This window comes from Euprymna scolopes, chromosome 13, assembly GCF_053919585.1.
Source record: "Euprymna scolopes isolate OS-2025 chromosome 13, ASM5391958v1, whole genome shotgun sequence".
Lineage (NCBI taxonomy): Eukaryota > Metazoa > Mollusca > Cephalopoda > Sepiida > Sepiolidae > Euprymna > Euprymna scolopes.
In genome coordinates this window covers 50317661-50338110 of record NC_136494.1, presented here as the reverse complement: position 1 = coordinate 50338110, position 20450 = coordinate 50317661, and the positions used below count along the sequence as shown (strand labels likewise).

The following is a 20450-nucleotide window of genomic DNA, read 5'->3' as shown; positions in this document are numbered from 1 at the left end:
AATTAAAGAAATAGAACTTTACTCCAAACTATGAATAGACTGAGATATGTTTGTATGTGTTGCTGTGTGTGTGTGTATATCTATATTTTTATAAAGTAATAGGGTTCGTGTGTTTCTGTCTGTGTGTACAGCTCTCCATCATCAACGAAATATAAAGGAGGTAAGAGGGTAGATCTCTCCTGGTAGAGAAACATTAGAACCCATTTTAGGATGTTTCTGTTATAGGAGACATAAGAATCTTTGCCTAATTTCTTTATATACTATTCTACAAACCACCCCCATATCGAATGACTTATGCTCATTTGCATATCACATTATATTAGATCTCTTTAACTAATTACCTCGACCTTATTACATATTGGAAATATTCTAATCATTTCAACTGTACTATTTACAAAATCTATTTAACATTTAATCTATCTATCTATATATCACATTATATTAAATCTCTTTAACTAATTACCTCGACCTATATATCTATAAAAACAGAGATGTGTGTGCCACAGACGATTTCTGATTGGTTAATCCAATAATCACATCTCCTAAAAAACAATCATTTCTACGCTCTTACCTTTACCATAAAATATTATGGCTTTATTTATTGTCCATCTTGGAAGGGTTTAATTTTTTAATAACTTGTTATTTACAAATTAAAAAAATACGAAACTATTATACGAAACTAAACTACATGAAACGCACACACACACACGTTCACTACCGTCACGTTGTTATAGCAACCAAACCCGCTGACTTACATAAACAGTAAACACACACAGTAAATGTGATTTTCTTCATTTTCTCATTTCACTCGTGGTCTTAAATTCGTTTCGGGTTTGTATTACTGTACACATAGATTCGAATAAGTTGCCAAAAAAACAAATATATAACAAATAAATGTTATCAAAGGCAAGATAAATTACTTTTCTACCAAACTGGATATATTTTTCGTGTTTTTATTCAATTTAACATGTTTATTCAGCTCGAAAAGCATACAGTGTTTACCGATGTATTGGAAAATTCAAGATGGCGGCCGATTCTCTCTTTAACACGGTAAGTTTGGAAAAAGGTGTAATAAATAAAAAACCGGTTAAAATACTGTTAAAAACTCGCTCAATATATGTTACCGTGACATAGGTTGACATATATTCGGCGGGTTTCTAATAGTATTTTGTATAGTTTTTTATTTATAACACCTTTTCCCAAACTTACGGTGTTAAAGAATGTGTGAGACGCCATCTTGAATTTTCCAACACATCGGTAAACACTGTATTCTTTTCGAGCTGAATAAACATGTTAAATTGAATAAAAACACGAAAAATATATCCAGTTTTTATCGGTTTTTTACCTTCTCTGCAGGTGTACAAAAAAAAACAAAAAAACGGAAGGTACTTTTACAGAATGTTAAACTAACCCTAACCGATGTTTTATGTTTAGTTTAGGAAAAGTCAGAAGAAACAAAAGTCATTATTGCATGAAATATACGTATTTAGTTGAAGTATTGTTTATGTCAATTCTTTCGAAGAAATTTAGCAAGAATACCTGTAAACCAGGAAATCGGTAAAATGTCATCATGGATGAATATTTGTCTATTATAATTTCTACCCTTGACAAAAACTTAGCCATAACAAAAGAGATTTATTGTCCAGATTGTTTTTGAGATTGATTTCTAAAAAGATATTTTATAAATAAAATCGACTTTAAAATTAAAGACTTAAATTACAATAATTGAATTTAAACATTCTTATTTCAATATTTGGCACATAACACCTGCAAAAATGATCACAATGTCAGGATTTCATTTTATTTCAGAATCGATGGCAAATTGTGTAGATTGATATCTCATTATATTAAATACTAATATTTAACATTAGTTTATCATTTAAGCCGATAAAAAGCCCTTTTTTTTTTTTTCGAGTCATAAAAGGATTTGGAGTTTCCTAATCAACCTTTCGGGTGCAGTTGCACGCTCTCAAAATAACTAAAGTGTTGGCTTTAAAAAAATTGGTTCATTAAAACTAAACAGGTTTAGTTTTAATAAAAAAAAAAAAATTTTTTTTAAATCGCTTTGGTAATTAGATATGTCGTATGGTTATCCCTAATCGCTGAATAAAACCGCTAACGAGTTGAATGATTACGACATAAAATTAAACTCGGGTTCCTGAAACGGAAACTTTGTTTGTTTTTTTTTTTTTCTTATCAATATATTTACATTGTTATTTTGTTTTCATTTTCAATCATTCGAACAGTTTTCTTTTTCAAGTAATCCAAGTTACAAAATTCCCACTGTTTACTATGCTAAAATCACAATGACTAATGTATACCTATTAACCCTTATCCTTGAGTGGCCTCTGGGCCTTGATAAGTGGTGACACCCATGTAAAAAAAAAAAAAAAATCACTCGAACAGTTTTCTTTTTATAATGTACAGTTTTAAAAGTTTAAAAACTATATAGTTTTTACTTCAGGAAAATTAACGGGTCAGTTTTTACGATGTGCCCTGTTAAAATACTGTTAAAAACTAGCTCAATATATGTTACCGTGACATAGGTTGACATATATTCGGTGGGTTTTTAATAGTATTTTGTATAGTTTTTTATTTATAACACCTTTTCCCAAACTTACGGTGTTAAAGAGGGTGTGAGACGCCATCTTGAATTTTCCAACACATCGGTAAACACTGTATGTTTTTCGAGCTGAATAAATATATTACATTGAATAAAAACACAAAAAATATATCCAGTTAGGTAGAAAAGTAACTTATCTTGCCTTTGATAACATTTATTTATATATTTGTTTTTGACTATTTTTTCGAATCTATGTGTACAGTAATACAAACCCACGATATGAATACTCACGTTGTTATATATATATATATATATATATATATATATATATATATAAATGAGATTATAGCAGTTAAAAAACATTTTTAAAACACACACACATATTTTTCAAAGTGATCAGAAATCGTATAAAAGTAAAAAGGGTAAATTTTTACTTACTTTCCAACTTAATCACCTTTAACGTGACTTTTACAGTTTTTTTTTTTAAATGGAATTCATTTACCGATACAAAAGAAATGATAAGTAAATAAATCCATAAATAAATATTATAAATGGTTTATTTTAATACTTGCCAGGATGTGGAGGAAAATGAATGAAGGGGGAGGGGAATAAAATAAAAACATTTTGGAAACAGAGTAAGTTTGAAAGAATTGCTTTGCACAGAAAGAAATTAATGAAAAAATAAAATTAAATTTCTTTTCTTTCTTGATTTTTTTTTAGTTTTTTATGAAAAAGGAAGTCAAAATCAAGACTATAAAAAACAATTTTTATTAAGAGCGAACCTCAGTCGTCAGGTCTGTAAAAAAAGACGTGGAATAATAAATGTTTTCTAATACAAATTGTTTTTACTTATGTGTTCATTTGTCTCTTTGAAGTTCGTTTGTTTAATATATCGGTTTGCAATATAATTTTGTCATTCTGTCAGACTCAAATTTTAAATCTATATATCTATAAAAGTGAAAGTGTATGTATGTGTGTGTGTGTGTCTGTGTACATTTCCCTACGAAATAACTCTGTCAATTTTTAGTCTACAGACTCGAAATTTGATATACAGGGTACTGAGATTTGGAAAAATCTATGTGATCGGTTTTTAGCCAGAAATTTGGCGATTAAGGGGTCAAAGTTCAACGATTTGAGCTTTGAGAACTCTACCAAACTTCTCCGACAATTTTGGGCCTACACACTTGAAATTTTAGATATAGCTTCCGTGGACATGGATCTAACTTAATAACTTGATTTGAGCCCAAAACAATAAATTTTCAGGGGTCATAATAGGGGTCAAAGTTTAAAAAATTACCCCCTTTTTTTTTGCTCAGCATACACCTCCAAACACCCGGGCAACGCCGGGCACCCATGCTAGTATATATATATTCTCAAAGCACTTAACAACAAATAAAAACAAATAGATAAACCGAATCGTAGCCCCCCCCCCCCCCGCCTCCATACCTAAGCGAACACCCAACAGGTCAAGACATACTTATCAAGAAATCATCTCACTAATGAGATGCCAACAACCTAAACCTTAGAACTCAAAATTTAAAGTAACCTCCCCTCTTCTTACCCCTACATATCTCCCTCCTCCCTCCATGTATCCCTATGTCCTTAGCCACACCAGAGATGAACTTCCCAGACCACCCTACGACCATCAAAAGTACCTGTCGTTTACTGGGTTCAAAAACAGCCTACAGAAAATGGACTCTGATTTATGAAAGTATGATAGGTTATGAAAAGGAAGTGTTGTAAAGAGATAGCTTCGAATTTGGGGGTATCAAAACCAAACCAAAATATGATGAAAGTAAAAATAAAATAGATAAACCCCATAATTTATTATACCATACCTGTTCACACTGAATCACAATATTCTGTGGATTTATATTAAAAAACCTTGTTAAACTTTGTGACATATTTCCATTCTATGGAGGTCAGGTGCGAACGAACATCTCATAATTTTATTATACCATATTTCTTCAAACTGAAACATAATTATCAAAGTATACTTACGCAGATAGATATGAAAAGTCTTTATTAAAGTTTGTGCCTATTTCCATTCTATGGAGGCCAGGTGCGAACGCAGACCCCACAATTTTATTATACCATCCCTATTTAAGTTAAAACATACTTATCAAAGTATTATTATGTACATCTATATCAAAAACACTTGTAAACGTTTTTTTTTTTTAATTTTTAAATTTTTTATTTCCATACTTTGTAGACCAGGCGCGTACGCAGACCCCACAATTTTAATGAATCATCATTATGCCAGATCAAACATACCCATTCCTGTGTCTCGATACATCTATCATTATATGTGATCAGTTTTCTATAATAGTCAACCATATAGGAGCCTATTCATGACCAGATACACACACAGACGTTCAGCTTTATATTATATAGACTTTCACTACACCGATGAAGACTGAAGGATCGGTCGAAAATATGTACCTGTAAAAATAGTATTATAATTTTTTTTCATAATATTATTTTTTTATTCCGGCACTTCACCAATTGAAAACGAATAAAGAAAAGTTATAAGCTTTTATACATTTCGTATTTCGTTTTTATACATTTCCATTCATATATATATATATTAGGATAGATCGACTTTTCACTTTTCCTTGAATTTTTAAAAATCGCACTTACCGAAAGTTGTGTATAGACCTATTATGTACTCACGCAAAAAATTAGATCAAATACTTCAGTTTTTTTTGTTTTTTTTTTTTAGCGTTTGGCATCAAAGATCATAGACAAAAATATAGAGAAAATTCCTCATTTTTGCGAGATTTGCTTGAAAGTGAGGAAAGCAAATAATTTTATTATTTAAAATCAGGGATGTCCTTTTATTTTATAAAAATGATATTAGTTAAAGAAACTTTCAAATTTTTAGTATTTGTCCCCCCTCACACACATTTTTAGTATCTGCTTCAGCAAACTATTTTTTAATGTCTTTGAATACGTTAAAAATTGTTGTTTTTTTACTGTTATAATTAAAAATATAACAAACAAATAAGGAAAAATCAAACACTATTTTAATAGAGCTTAATATATAAAGTCAAATTGGACCAACATGCTGGTCTCAATTTCTAACTCAAAACATGTTGATGTCTTGCTTCAAAACCAAGTTTTGTGAAGTTTCTGTTGTTAACTACCTATTCCACACCCTGAGAATGTATGGGAAAGTCACACTTGGTTCCATTTATCAATGATTCTTGAAGTTCAGATTCAGAAAAATCTTCCATCATTGGAGGTTTAAAAATGCCACATAATGTAAAATCTATTGTGTCCAATGTGTGGAATTAAAATTAATAGGTTGTATTTTTTAAACTTTTTTTTTTCTGGTTGGCTAAATGAATATAAAAATTAAGTAATTGAATTATTAAAAACTTTTAATCTGTACTGCTATAATAATTATAGTGAAATTAGATAAAAATCTTTAAAAATGATTTTATACATTGGAATAAATAATTGAGTCAGTGATATATATTTACTTACCTAATGGCTAAAATTATTTTTAAAACCTTTTCCCTAACTTCAACTTCCCCAGATTTGACTATGGAATATAGGTTTTTGGTAGTAAACAAAAGATTTTACCTTGTATATTTCTTAATGTATTCTGTTGGATTTCATGAGGCTGCTCCTTAATCCTCTGGATCATATTAAAAAATTTACACTTACTGATTGTGGAATTTATTATTTCTTTTAATTTCAAATTAACAAATGACACACACATTTACAATAAAATTTATTAAATTGTGTTTTGTGAATATGCACCACAAGTTCATAAACACATGAGCCTGATGGCCAAAGTTAACCATCTTGTTTGGTTTAAAGTAGTGTTGGGACGATTCCTAATTTTTATATGATTCCGATTCCAGGAAAATATTGATTAACGATTCCGATACCAAGTACGATTCCGATTCCTAGGGAATTATTGTTTTGAAATATACCAGGTAGTTTTATACTTATGGTCTGGTAGTTCCCAAATATGTTCCCTAACTTTGGAAGAGATATTTTATGTCTACACGGTCGTGTTTTGGTTTAAATAAAATTATTATATAGTAAACTAAACGGAAAAATTAGCAAAATTTATGTTAAAGAAAATTTATTTTACTTAATTGGAATACAGAAAAAAACCCAAAGAAAATAGAATTTATCCTTCAGAGCAAAAACAAATAAAATAGAATTTATATAACAGAACAAAAACAAGAAAATTAGAGAATAAATTAACACGATTCATTATTTTGCTCCTCATAATTAACATATTTAATGAATTAAATAAAAAAAATATAGCGGAAGAGAAAGAAAATATATACTAATTAAATATAAAAATGGTGAAAGCCAACGTCCGCCTAAAAAAGTTAAAAAAAAAAAAAACCCAACTTTATTTTATTTTACAAAACCCAAAATGAGATTAGAATTTGGGACCCCATCGCTTCAGTAGGACCTTTTGGTGCCATTTTTACCTACTTATTCACTCGTGCCATTTTTACCGAGCACCACATTTTTGATACTGCGAGAAATACGAACCATGCTGAAATAATGTTATTATTGAAAAAGCTATTCTTTAACTGTTCTGCACTTTCACCAAACAATTTAATGAAAAAACATACCATAAAAATTTAATTCAACTTGGAAATCCCATCTAAAATATAACACGGTACGTACACTGCACAAGCACCAAAGTAAAATCCCAATTCTCGTCGAGTGGTTCCAATATGGGATCGGTTTGCTATAACGTAACTAAAAACTAGCACCCCTTTCAAATGTCAAAATACTTTTGCTTGTTTTTTGTGAGATAATCTGCTAAGTGTCCAATCAATAATAATCCACTGTTCTGTTCGGTTTCTTACAGTTTTTCAAAGTTGCAAAAAAAAAACAAACAGAAAAAATATAGACGGGATGATGCTCGTTTGGGTATACTCCAAAAAATATATCTAATTGGATAAAAAAGTAACTTAGTTTGTCTTTAATAACATTTGCTTTTTTGTTTATTTATTGTTTCACCCATTTTTTTGGCATTATTATTCTCAAAGATTATTCAAAAGAAACGTGAAGGTATTGTGCAATTATTATAAGAAACTATCTTATTTATTCAATAAATATATTTTTATATTTGAAAATTAAAAAATTATTAGAACTAGAATATAGTTGAAACCACAAAAACAATTTCTTAGTTATTTACTTTTCATAATTAGCATATTCATTACAAGCACAGGCTAGTTAAAATTAAATTAATTTTCAACTCATGAAACACATTTTGACTGTCTTTAAAATAGTTTAAAAGTATACACTTACATTTTTATCTTGGAAAATTTACACTGTCTTTTGTGTGTCTTGTCAGTAGCTGAGAAACGTGAAAACTAAATTGTCCAACATATGAAAGATACCAATTAGCAGAAATAATTTCTATTTGTAGTTTGGGATTCATGGCTTTATATTTATTGCGCCTACAGACACATGACGCCAATACGTGTTTTTGCATAAAGGTGTGAAAACTTTTGAATTCACTAATCCCTTTAATGTCCACTGCTAACACTTTGAAATTGTTAGATTTTTTCACACTTTGTTACCATTGGCTTGCCAATGCTGGCTAGGTGACTCCGGATATATATATATATATATATATATATATATATATATATATATATATATATATATATATATAGATTCCTTCATTACGATTCTTTTAGTCTGATGTTGAAAAAAAAGAAAAAAAATCCCCGCTATTTCTAACCGCAAGAGAGAAATGTAGCATGTTATAAAAACCGCAAGAGAGAAATGTAGCATGTTATATATATATATATATATATATCTGAAGGATTATATATATATATATATATATATATAATCGTTTCTTTCTCATTTTTCCACAGTTAAAAAAATGAAATGTCATCAAATGATTTCAAAAGTACAAAAGTTAAGATTTTCCAATGACTAATTTTTTTAAGTGTTTATAATATTCTAAAAAAAGATTTTAAATTAAAACTTAAAAATTCCATAATATATAATAAATAAATTCTATTTCCAACTATTTTCGCACCTAAGCTTGGCTGAAAAATTTGGGGGGGATTGTCACCCCTCTATGGCTGTCACCCGGGGCTGACCGCCCCTCCTAGCTAAGCTAGTGGGTATGAGCCCCTGAACCCTCAGACTATTTTCGCCCATTTTACAGCTTTCGTTAAGGTACGCTCGAGTGCACACTAAGGCTATTCATGTGCCATATGTGCACCCACACTCGTATTAAAGTGACATAAGCGTAGTAATCTTTCGCAGACAATTTAAAATTAGATGGAAATTAATTTTTAAAAATTGCGGATAATTTTGGAAAGGCAATTGTTTTTTTGTTTTTTTTGTAAATGTCGATAATACACTACCACAGGACTTGCCTTTAAAATCTTAATTTTCATATAATTTCGGGTGTGTTGTAAACAAATATTACATTCAAAATTGGAGCCGGCAAATAGTTTTTAAAATATGGAAGGAAGCACCTAACACGTGTTTTTGTTTGTTTATAAAGTTCATGGTGTTTTTTTTAGGGGGGGGTACAAAAAACATAGGCCCCCATGTCTTTTTTAGAATAATTTTTTTTTATTTTTTCAGGATAAAAAGAAAATTCGAAATAGTTATTTTATGAAGAGTTACTCGAGAATTGGGTGGCGTTTTCAGCACACCTAAATCTACTTTAAAAAATATATTTTTCTATACGAACGTGAGACGAGCCCTAAAGTAAAATAATACCGAAAATGTTATCTAATCTAAATTAAAACCAATATTTTATTTTTTTTTGCGGAGGGGGGGGGGGATCTGCAAAGAAGTTCCAAATCAAATATCTAATTGCTTCATGAGCTGAATATTTTAATAGAATGTAAATTTAAAAAAAGAAAAAAAAAATATTTGAAAATTGGCTTACCCAGTAGTAGCTTAAATTAAATATAAAGCTGTATTTAAGAGATAGCAAAATAATTGTTTTTGTTTTTCTCATTTTCTGAAGACCTTAACCGCAAACCACCACTTAGCATGTGTAGTTCTAATGTTATTCCAATGTTATTCTTTTTGAAACTTCAAAAAAAGCCGACTACTGTCAAAATTTTGCAAAATAATACAATGTGATCAATTTCATTTTAGAGATATTTCTTCCAAAAGCCTTCTTTTAAAAAAATAATAAAATGTATATTGTGCTATTAAACCTTTTACTGTTTAAATAATTTGACTTTGCTCGTTTTATTTTAAGAAAATATGAGTCGAAAAAGCATTTTCATTCACTATTAGAAGATTTGTCAGTAAAAAAAACAGTCGCCAAAAAGATAATCGGTTTTTAAATTTTATTTTTACTCGCAATGTAGAGCCCTGCATACTTCTTTTCAAGTTAACTCTTTTGTAGTTTTGATTACAATAGATCTGAATGAATGAACCTTGTAAGGGAGGGGCACTAAGCATTGCCTGTTAATAATGAATTTCTTTGGTTTCTTTTTATAACATGCTACATTTCTCTCTTGCGGTTAGAAATAGCGGGGATTTTTTTTCTTTTTTTTCAACATCAGACTAAAAGAATCGTAATGAAGGAATCGGAAAATAAAGGTATTTTTTAACGATGCGATTCCGATTCCGATACCTCACAAAATACACGATTCTTATGATTAACGATTCCGATTCCGATTAATCGTCCCACTACTAGTTTAAAGGACCAATTTTTCAGGAAGCATAACCTTATCTTTAGAAATACCTACTGTGTATTCATACGAGAGTCTTTGGTCACAACTGATATCATGTATTTCATCGATTTTAAAAATTAACTCTAGAGGACTGCTAATAGTTGAAAATGATATTTGGGGTTAATCATAGCAATCACTTGAGCATAATTTCCTTAAGAGTGAGGGGGCCACTGAATATTGTAGGGCCTTTTGCGTAACCATCCATGTTTTTAAAAAGGGCTCTTAAAGGTTACTCATTATGGTACAAAGAGCAACGAATTGTGTGGAGAATTTGTTAATATTTTCTTTCTAAACTTGCAACCATTCAACCTTTGTTGGCACTAGTGTTGTCAACAAGGACAGTCTTGATAGTGTTTTCACTGTTGAATTCATACAAAACATCCACTACTTGCTCTGCATGAACAGCACCTGTTGCACCACTATTAAGAACTCTATGTCTCAGAACATTACTTTCATATGGTGTTTCTTTTGTAAAAGTTAAAGTGTTTTGATCCCTTTTTTTCAGTTTTCTGTCCATTTTCCTTGACAATAAGCAATGTGTCCCTATCCATTCTCCTATCAACTCCAATACATATAAGATTTTCAACAATTTCATCATGTTTTTGCTGGGCAGTTGTTTTCATTTTAGTCTTTGCCCTAGCAACTTTACATTTATCAATAATAATATCACTCGTATCTTCTTATACGAATGGACAGACTTCAAACCCAAGTGCAAGGCATCTTATTTATTATTAATGGTTGAAGGTCGATCTGAAAATTTAATTAGATTTTTACAGCAAGTTGAATTTGCAGATTTTCCAGACATTTTTTGATAAAATACCTGCCAAAAATCTGTTATCACAATATATTACTAGCATGGGTACCCAGCGTTGCCTGGGTTGACATGAAGTTCTGTTTGAAACTCACCTGTATATTAATCATTTTCATCATGGGCAACGTGAATACCCCCACAACAAAAATAAAAGAATGGATGAAAACATGTAAATGTAATCGCCCAAAAAAATAAGTATGTGATACTCTCTCCACCAGATATTTTAGCAGAAGGGCTACAAAGAGAAAAAACTATTCTCCGGATATTGAGCACTGGAAAGACCCCCCCCCCCCTGCAAAGAAAAGATAATTAAAAATAAATCATTACAACTTTTGTTTCAATAAAAATATCAGCGATCGCAAAAAAAAAAAGAAAAAAAGATCTACTAAAAATTAATTCCAAAAACAATTAAATGACATTTTTCGTCATTTTATATTTCTAATGTAATCCTCCTATCCCCCCCCCCCAAAAAAAAATTGAATTTATCATATTTTGGGGTTTGTTCTGTTTATAAAATTGTTAGGTGAAAGTACAGAATGGTTTCATAAAATGAATTAAGTTTATCGTTACTTTATGTTTCAAATGTAATTCCCCCCCCCCCACCACCACCATCACAAAAAAACTAAAAGTTTTTGTATTTGTCATCTTTTGTCCACCACCACCCCTCGATCGCCAAACTTGAAAGAATGCTAGAGATGACATGTCTGGTTGAATGCTTTGTGGCCAAGAAGTGGGTGCTCACTTTACATTAAATTTATATAGAAAAGTTATCCCCCACGCTAAAATGTTAATAAAAAAACCAGGTCTTAATTTTTATGGTTAATGTCAAGTTTCTTTCCAACTCCCCAAAAAACTTCAAAATGACGACTTTTAATGGTTTTCGGTGGTGCTGAAAATGAATATTACATTTAAATTTGGGGCAGATAAGTAGTTTTCCAGAAATTACTTTTTCAAAAAGTGGGGGATCACTTTCCTATATAAATTTAACGTAAAATGGGCACCCACTTTCTGGTCACCTGGTAATTTCTTTATATCATAAAACAAATTTAACTGTGATATTCGTTTTCAGCACTCCCGAAAATTGGCGCGGTTTCTTTTTCACTAAGAGACACGTTCATTTTTTTCATCTCATAATTTAAGACGCTAATTATGCTGTTAGTAAGTTTACAAAAGCATACTTTTGTTTTTCGTTCTTTTTTCATTATACAATGTGTATGGTTGCTAACAGGTGCCTCTGCAATTTAACATTTCATAAAAATTCTGTTTACATTAGGAGGCGGTTAAGTAAATTACAGAAGCACCTGGTAAAAACTATACAAATTCTATAATTGAATACCCACCTCAAAAAAAAAAAAAAATGAAAAACAAAAATATTTTTTTGTAAACCGCTCATGTAAGCTTACTGACAGCATTATTTACATCCTAAATTATGAAAACAAACGAATCTCTTAATAAAAAACAGCACCGGTTTTTGGTGGTGCTGAAAACAAATATCACAGTTAAATTTGTTTTATGATATGAAGAAATTATTAGGTGGTTAGAAAGTGGGTGCCCATTTTACGTTAAATTTATACAGGAAAGTGATTCCCCACTTTTTAAAAAAGTAATTTTTTATATCATAAAAACTACTTATCTGCCCCAAATTTAAATGTGATATTCATTTTCAGCACCATCGAAAACCATTAAAAGTCGTCATTTTCAAGTTTTTTGGGGAGTTGGGAAGAAACTTGACATTGACCATTTTTTTTCTAGGGGTTAAATGACGCTGGGTCACGTCATAAAAATTGCCCATTTTTAATTTAAGATATTAAATAAATTATAAAGAAAATCTGTTTTGCAGAAAATCTGTTTTGCTATGATATAATTATTATAATAAATCCTGGGCAACATCGATTAAATTTTATAAACAAAAAGAGCAGAGGATGATGGATTTTGTTCACATGTGTCTCTGACTAATTCTGCCCTCATGGGAATGCATGAGGACATTAGTTTTAATTATTTTTCTCTAACAAATAAAAAACGTTACTTAAAAATTAAGAATAAGCGAAAAAAAACTTCCTCCAAAATAAAAATAATAATTCAGCTTAGAATAATATTTCGAAATGAAAACAAATATATAATAACGTGCTCCGTTTCAATTAAACTATCACAGTTATTTCCCCTTTTGGTTTTCTAGTTTTTGGTTTGAAAATAAAACGGTTTCAGATTTCAGATAAGATTAGTTAAATCAAATATAACTTGAAATTTAAATAAACTAAATAATTAAAAAAAATTTTAATTAGTACAGTTGAAACAAAGCTATTATGTCGAATAAATAATGTCACCGAGGTAATTATTTAAATAGATTTAATTTAATATGATATGTTAATGACCGTAACTCAATAATGTAAATGTGGTTTGGAGAATGCTATATATTGAAATAACGTATACAATATAATGTCTCCGTTGACAGAATTATCCTAATATGGGCATTAATATTTCTTGACCAGAAGAGGTGTACACACCTATGGCCTTTATATTTCTGTGGTCATTGGGAGTTGTACTCACACACACACACGAACACTACTACTTTATATATATAGATTTATTACACAAATACTTTTGGTGTTATGCATTTAGGTTACCGTCATATTTTTAAATATTTTCAAATTAAATTCAAGTTTTAAAATATCTTTTTTATTAGATTCTTAGATGAAAGTACAGAATAGTTACAAAACACATTCTGTCCCCCCCCCATGTTAAGAATGGTTTTCTAAATATTCAGCATGGTAAGATAAATGCGTAAGTACCATATTTAAAAAAAACTCAATACATTTGATAAAATTAGAAATAAATACATGAATTTAATAATGTTTACTTAAATCCAAGATTAGCCCATAAACAGGTTTCTTAATGAATAAACAAGAGCATTTATTATAAAATATAAAGAAATCAGAATAATTATTTAAATTGTATTTTGAATAGTTAAGTTAATTCGTATAAAAATGTAAACATAGGATGAAAATGATCATTTAGCTCATAAAAATTTTTTTTAATGATTAAAGACTAACTTTAAAAAATATAAATCAATCAGAATAATTATTTTAGTTGTATTTTTAACAAGTAAGTCTATTCTACTGAAAAATTCAACAGACATTTGTGATAATTAAAAAATAAACAAACACAGAATGGATACGCTTCATTAATTATTTTCAACCGGTGAATACCAAAAAAAATATCCAATAAATAAACCAACATGTGTAAATAGTTATTTGTATATGAAATTAAATATTATAGTGATTTTAATCCATTTTAATTTTATATTTTTAATTTCTAAGGAAAAGGAGTAATAAACTTAAAAATATTTATTACTAGCTGTAGCTGGTGATACGATGCTGTGGCTCAGTTTAAATGGGTGAAATGTTTCTTATGTTTATGTTCTCAATATTTGTGGATACATGATATTTTGAGATTTGTTGATGCCAACGAATTATGAAGTGCAATATCTTAAAATAATATTTGTTGTAATCATTCAATGCACGTTCCTTAGGTTCACAGAGAGGGGAAAAAATGTGGGTTTAATTTTAATGTTGACATGTATGTGAGCATGCACTGGAAAATCTCATAAATTAAATTTCTTTTTTGTATGAAAGTATAGTGTTTTATCATAAATAAATCGATGGAAAAATTGAAAAGAAGACTAGTAAGAGATTAAACCAACAAAGTAAGTGGGAGACCGATAATTCAGACGGAAAAAACAAATGAGAAAAGAATGTGAAAATGTTATAGGATAAGTTTTAAAAAAGGAATTAATTTGACAAACTTTTTTTTTTTTTATTGAAAAAAATATTTTGCACATATTTTTATTTTTTTTATTTATTTATTTTTTTTTTTTTTAGAGAAAATACTGCATTTAAATATAATTAATGAGAATATTCGTTAACGTTTTGGTTCCTCTTCGTTATTGTAGCGATAATTGGAAATCAAAATGATGTTCAAGTGAAACCAATTGTATCTTATAATGAATTGTCATGTCACAGTAATGTAAATAATAAAAACTCATGAAAAAACAATAAGATATAAATTAATTAGTAAAGAAAATAGTTGCCGAAAAAATTAGAAATGTTAGCTGTTTTCCTTGTGTTTATGGCACATGTCATGTGACCAAAACAAACAGTTGAAATCATTTTCTCATTGAATCTTTGAAGACGTAACTAAATGTGAAATGACAATTAGGTAGATAACATTGTGATATTCTTTTTTTTTTTTTTTTTTTTTTACAATTTTTTATTAACGAAAGGTGGTTTTATTTTTATTAGAGAAGCATGTTCAACTGAACACACGGACAAAAACATGCAAGGGAAATACACGCAGAGAGAGAGAGAAGAGAGGGAGATTAACCTTTGTACAGAGTGCGGATTCCGTATAGAAAAAGTGAACAGCAGGTTGACAGCTAAATCAACTATTAGAGTGGTTTGTGTTGTATGCAAACACACACACGATTGTAATGAACTTGATGACAGGCGAAATAATATATCAGTTAGTGGTGCCATGTTTTTAATTTTAGTAACCGTTCATTTATAAAGGGAAGAATTGCATTCTGGAATATGAGAATTTTCACAGCTCAACTAATCAGAATGAACAGACTTTGGCATGGAACCTTTATTATTTATGAATAGGAAGTTGGGAAGATTGTTAGGTCTGTGTTTTCCTGAGCCAGTTACAGTCGGTGTAATAACAGAATCCGTGGAAGTTCTAGAATTTGTTCTGGTGATAACTGATAGTAGTGGTAGATATTTAAAAAGAAAAATAGGAACTCCCTCCTCTATAGATGTTAGGATTGTGATGGTATTGTTCGTAGGATGAAATGTAGTATTTTAATATCACGACTAAATGTGTGTTCGAAAGCTACATAAGATAGTGGCTATTAACCGAGATGTATTGAATTTGTATGTGGTATCTGTTGTAGCAAATCTATGCTACTTTGGTCCAGAGGGGGATTTCTGTAATCATTTTATTATATATGGAGATTGTGTTATATTATTTTATTGATTTAAACTGTTTAATATTTTCTTTTTGGTTACAGTAGCAATATGCATGGGCAATAAAACACTTTGGATAATCACAGATTTTAAGGGAGTTCTGCTAAAATAGTCATATTTTAAAAACCAAAGCACTTCAAGTCCTCAAAATACCACTGTTTTGTTGGGAATGAATATGCTTTCGAATGAATTAATAAATAATAATGTAAATTATATATATTTTTAGAGTTTTAAGCAAATAAAGTGATAAAAAGGTGATCATCATAAAATGGCATTTTCAAGGTTTTATAAAGACTGCCCCACCCTCATACCATGTTTCTTAAGGACTTTTTATGAAATTTGGAAACTAACTAGGAGAGATGTCACTTTTAATTATTTGGGAGTGTCCAAAGTACTTTGGACCATTTTTTTTTTTTTTTTTTTTTTTTCCTTTTTCTTTTTAAATACTTCAACATTACGAGTATTGAAAATTTTGAAAAATATTTAATTCCACAATTTCCACTTTTTTTTTTTTTTAATAAAATTTGCCTTGGCAAAAAGTGTCACTATTAAACATTTCCTGATATTTTTAAGACTTAACACAAAAAAAACTAAGGTGGATCTATACAGTGTACCCCCCCCCTCACACACACACACATTTTTTTTCTTTTTGTGTTTTTTCTGATGGATTATCGATTGGACACTAATCTACTATATTATCAAAAAAAAAAAAAAAATTTCCAAAATTTGTTCACTTTCTCCCATGTTGAACTATTTGACGAGAACACTCACCACCTCCCCTCTTAGATAAAGGAATTTTTATTTATTAATATAACGGCAATGATATTGTCCAATGTATTCAGTATTGTTTTCACTAATCCTTAACTAGCTAGACCAGGCAATCGATTTTTTTTTTTAAATGGGTGATTTCGCCAATTTCAATGCCAATAAAAACATGGGAGAGTGAAACATTTGTTGATTCTCATTTAATACTGGACAACAGTGGATCTCCCTGCTATTCCAGTTTAAAAATATCCAAAAGTAAAAACCATTGATTTCAATGAGGTTGTTGATCGTTCTCAATAAAAAGAGTAGGATAATGTTTTTACTTTTTTTTTTATTAATGGCCTCGAGTAAACTGGAGTTTTGTTACTTAACAATATCTTTTTAGACTAAAATAGTAGATTTATTGTAGCAACTTATAGTAATTTTCTTTTCCTAAATTGAAATAAATGATAAATATGTCATGTTAAAATTATTTAGTATCAGCTTACATTTCGCTGAGGATAATAACATTGTCTGTGTGTATATGGTCTTAAAGTTAACATTATTTTATTTTTTTTGCTCTTTAAATTTGTCCTGTGATTACATCATATTACAAAAACCATTTCTTTCTGTTCTGCTAGAGTCTGCCATAACAGCAGTTTGCAGGCTGCTGCTGGCAAGTCGCTGCTGCTTACATGATGATATACAGGAATGGTTTGGTCGATTTGACATGCATAACCAGCATAATATTGCCTTCCTGTTTTGAACACCCTGTATGGATTGCTTGTAGACTATTTGACTTAAGCTTAGTAGGTCATACAGGGTGAAACGATAAATTTGTCACCTTAAACAAAACAACACTACAGCTTTATTTTAAAACTTTTATTGAAAAAAATCAATTCAGGTAACTTGATTATGTAGTAGAGTTGATATCTAATCAATGTAGCTACCTTCAGCCTTAATCACCATTTTGATATGGGCTTGGCGGGAGCTCAGCGATCAGGCTGGCTTTGGTGTTGTGGGAGGTCATGTTGGCAATGTTTTTAACGTATGACCAAACGAAGTAGTCCAGCGGGTTCAGGTCGGTGGAGGAGGGGGACAATGAAAGAAGAGTACAAAGTTGTAGCAATCTTTCTGAAGCCAAGTCTGAGTCTTTTTGGACTTGTGGATCGGTGCAGAGTTCTGCTGCCGCACCCAGGGTCTGCCAGCAGCCACCTGATTGCACTAGAGGATCACCATACTTTTCAGCATATCAAGTTACACTTTGGTGTTGACTTTCAAGTGAACTTCGAAGATGTGAGGTGGCATAATGTAGCCCTCGCTTGAAACCATACCAAAGACCATCACTGTGGCTGGAAACTTCATTAAGCTATGCCCTCAAGCGTTGAACCGTCCGGATTTGCATTTTGAGGGTGCTGGCAATGGTCAACTAGTAGATGGTCTGCAACAAAAAAAGAAAACTAGTTTTTATCAAACAGAAATGGAATTATGCCATCTTTTCTAGGGCAACAATTTTGTCGTTTCTACCCTATACTTATAGAGCAGCCACCATACTGCGATTTATTAAAATTAAGCCCTTGGCTAACCCAATTCGTTTTCACTGAGGAATAACAGCACCACATCTCTGCTTGTTTTGTTTTTTTTTTCCTCATTTTGTGCTGAGAAATTTTGTTGCTGGAGTAAACTTCACTATTCACTGTTATGACAGTAACTACTCTCTACTGCTTGCTGGACACTTTTACAGAATATGCTAATAATACACAAGATGTCATGTTAATACAAAAATGTTGATTAACTAACAATGTGTTGTGTTCGTGAGATGTCATTTGTTGCTGGTTATGAGAATTAGCAAGAACACTGTATGAGCATGAAACTATTAACAATAGGAAAAATAACTTTACAAGAACGATATTGTAAACAATGTTAGTTCGCCATCTTAGTCCTTTCTTTCTCCCAGTAGAGACAATCCTAAAGTTAAAGTTATTTCCCTTTATTTCTGCTTATAACCTCTCCCTTTTGAAATATGATGCTTGTAGAATGTTTGATGCGGATCTACTTGTAGGGTTGAAGTTGGTTTGCACCTTCGCTGCATCCTTCTGGTTGGACTTTTCTTATGGGACTTGCTTTGTTTACTACATGTTTCTTGAACATTTTAAGATAATTCAAATGTTTCCTGTAAAAGGAATGATTGTGTCATTTGATTGTCTCTTTGGAAGATCTGAGTAATGAATCTGATTTGCATGTCTGACCCAAATAGATGATTGTCCATTCACCTCATAGATTACATTACCAAAACAATGTTCATTTTTCTTTACCATTGCGGTAGTCTTTTGCCAATACAGGTTGTCCAGGTAGGAGTTGGATGTAACCCTGCTCCATGATTGTTTTCCATATAGATGTTATTTGTTGATGAACAAATAACATCTATTGACAAATGTATTTTCTGTAAATCAGTGCTTTGGCAGCCAACTTTCCATATGGGCAATTTGGATTTGTAGCTACGTAGAAATATCTCCATGATCTCTCATGTAGTTCCTTCCTCTTTTAACTTTCGTGTTTTAATTTTCTTATTTTATTTTTCATGGAGATGAGGCATCCTCCTGCATGCCAGACAATCACCCACAATTTCAGTCCTTCCAACCAAGAGATCTTTGTCAGGTTCTACCCATTTCTTTGAGTGCTAATTGTTTGTATTTCTCTTGCACTTAGTTCACGAGGTATATGCAACAGGTAGTTTTTGAAATTTTTTTTCATGAGTTCAATTGTTCCTATAATTACTGGAATGATAGTGATCTTAACAATTAACAATCGAAAAAACTTTACAAGAATAATATTGTAAATAACATGAGTTCACCATCTTGGTTCTTTCTGTCTACCAAAGGAGACAATCCTACTCTATTAGTTATTTTCCTTTATTTCTGCTTATGACACAAACTTTAGCAATGAGAAGAACTCTTACTTGGCCTTTTGGCTAGAAACAAAGTGTAATATCTGTTCTGATGCTACACTTCATGTTTTCTGTCCTTGGTAAGTAGAGGAGAAATCCTGCAGGACTGAGACAATTTTAATTTTTTGATCCTATCCAAAGTGCCACCTTTTGGGGAGCTGGAATTTCCCCACATTAAAAACCAACCTTGTATCTAACTCTGATCTGTGGGAAAGCAAATAAATAGGAACTGCAAATAACATAGTGCAGTCTTATAGATATAATTATCTGAATGTATTTACTTTGCATGCTACAAAAATTCCATTAGTCTTCAATAATGTTCTTTTGTTTTGCAAGTGTGACCACAAACTTTCATTTAAAAATGAAATAGTTGTTTGTAAATCAATTTGTCAGAATTAATTTTTAAGAATTAAAAATATATAGAGTATGTTAATTATGTAATAAGTTTTCGTAATTTAATTAAAACAAAGATTTTTTTTTTTTTTTTCAAAATTTAAATTGCTGTTTTTGCTTAAAAAAAAAAAAAGTAAAATTGAGTTGTCACATTCTTCATAATCGCTTCATTTTTACGGCTATAAATTCAGAAAAATCAAACTACTGCTATTTTTTTAATAATCGTATCATTTGCTGAATCAGTTATCTACTGTTTACTTTT

General features: G+C 30.4%; 1 protein-coding gene across 3 annotated transcripts in view; it reads left to right on the top strand.

The window, feature by feature from the left end:
* The window catches only part of LOC145292015 (uncharacterized), a 176427-nt gene that overhangs the window by 19638 nt on the left and 136339 nt on the right, over window positions 1-20450 (top strand). The window lies entirely within an intron of this gene.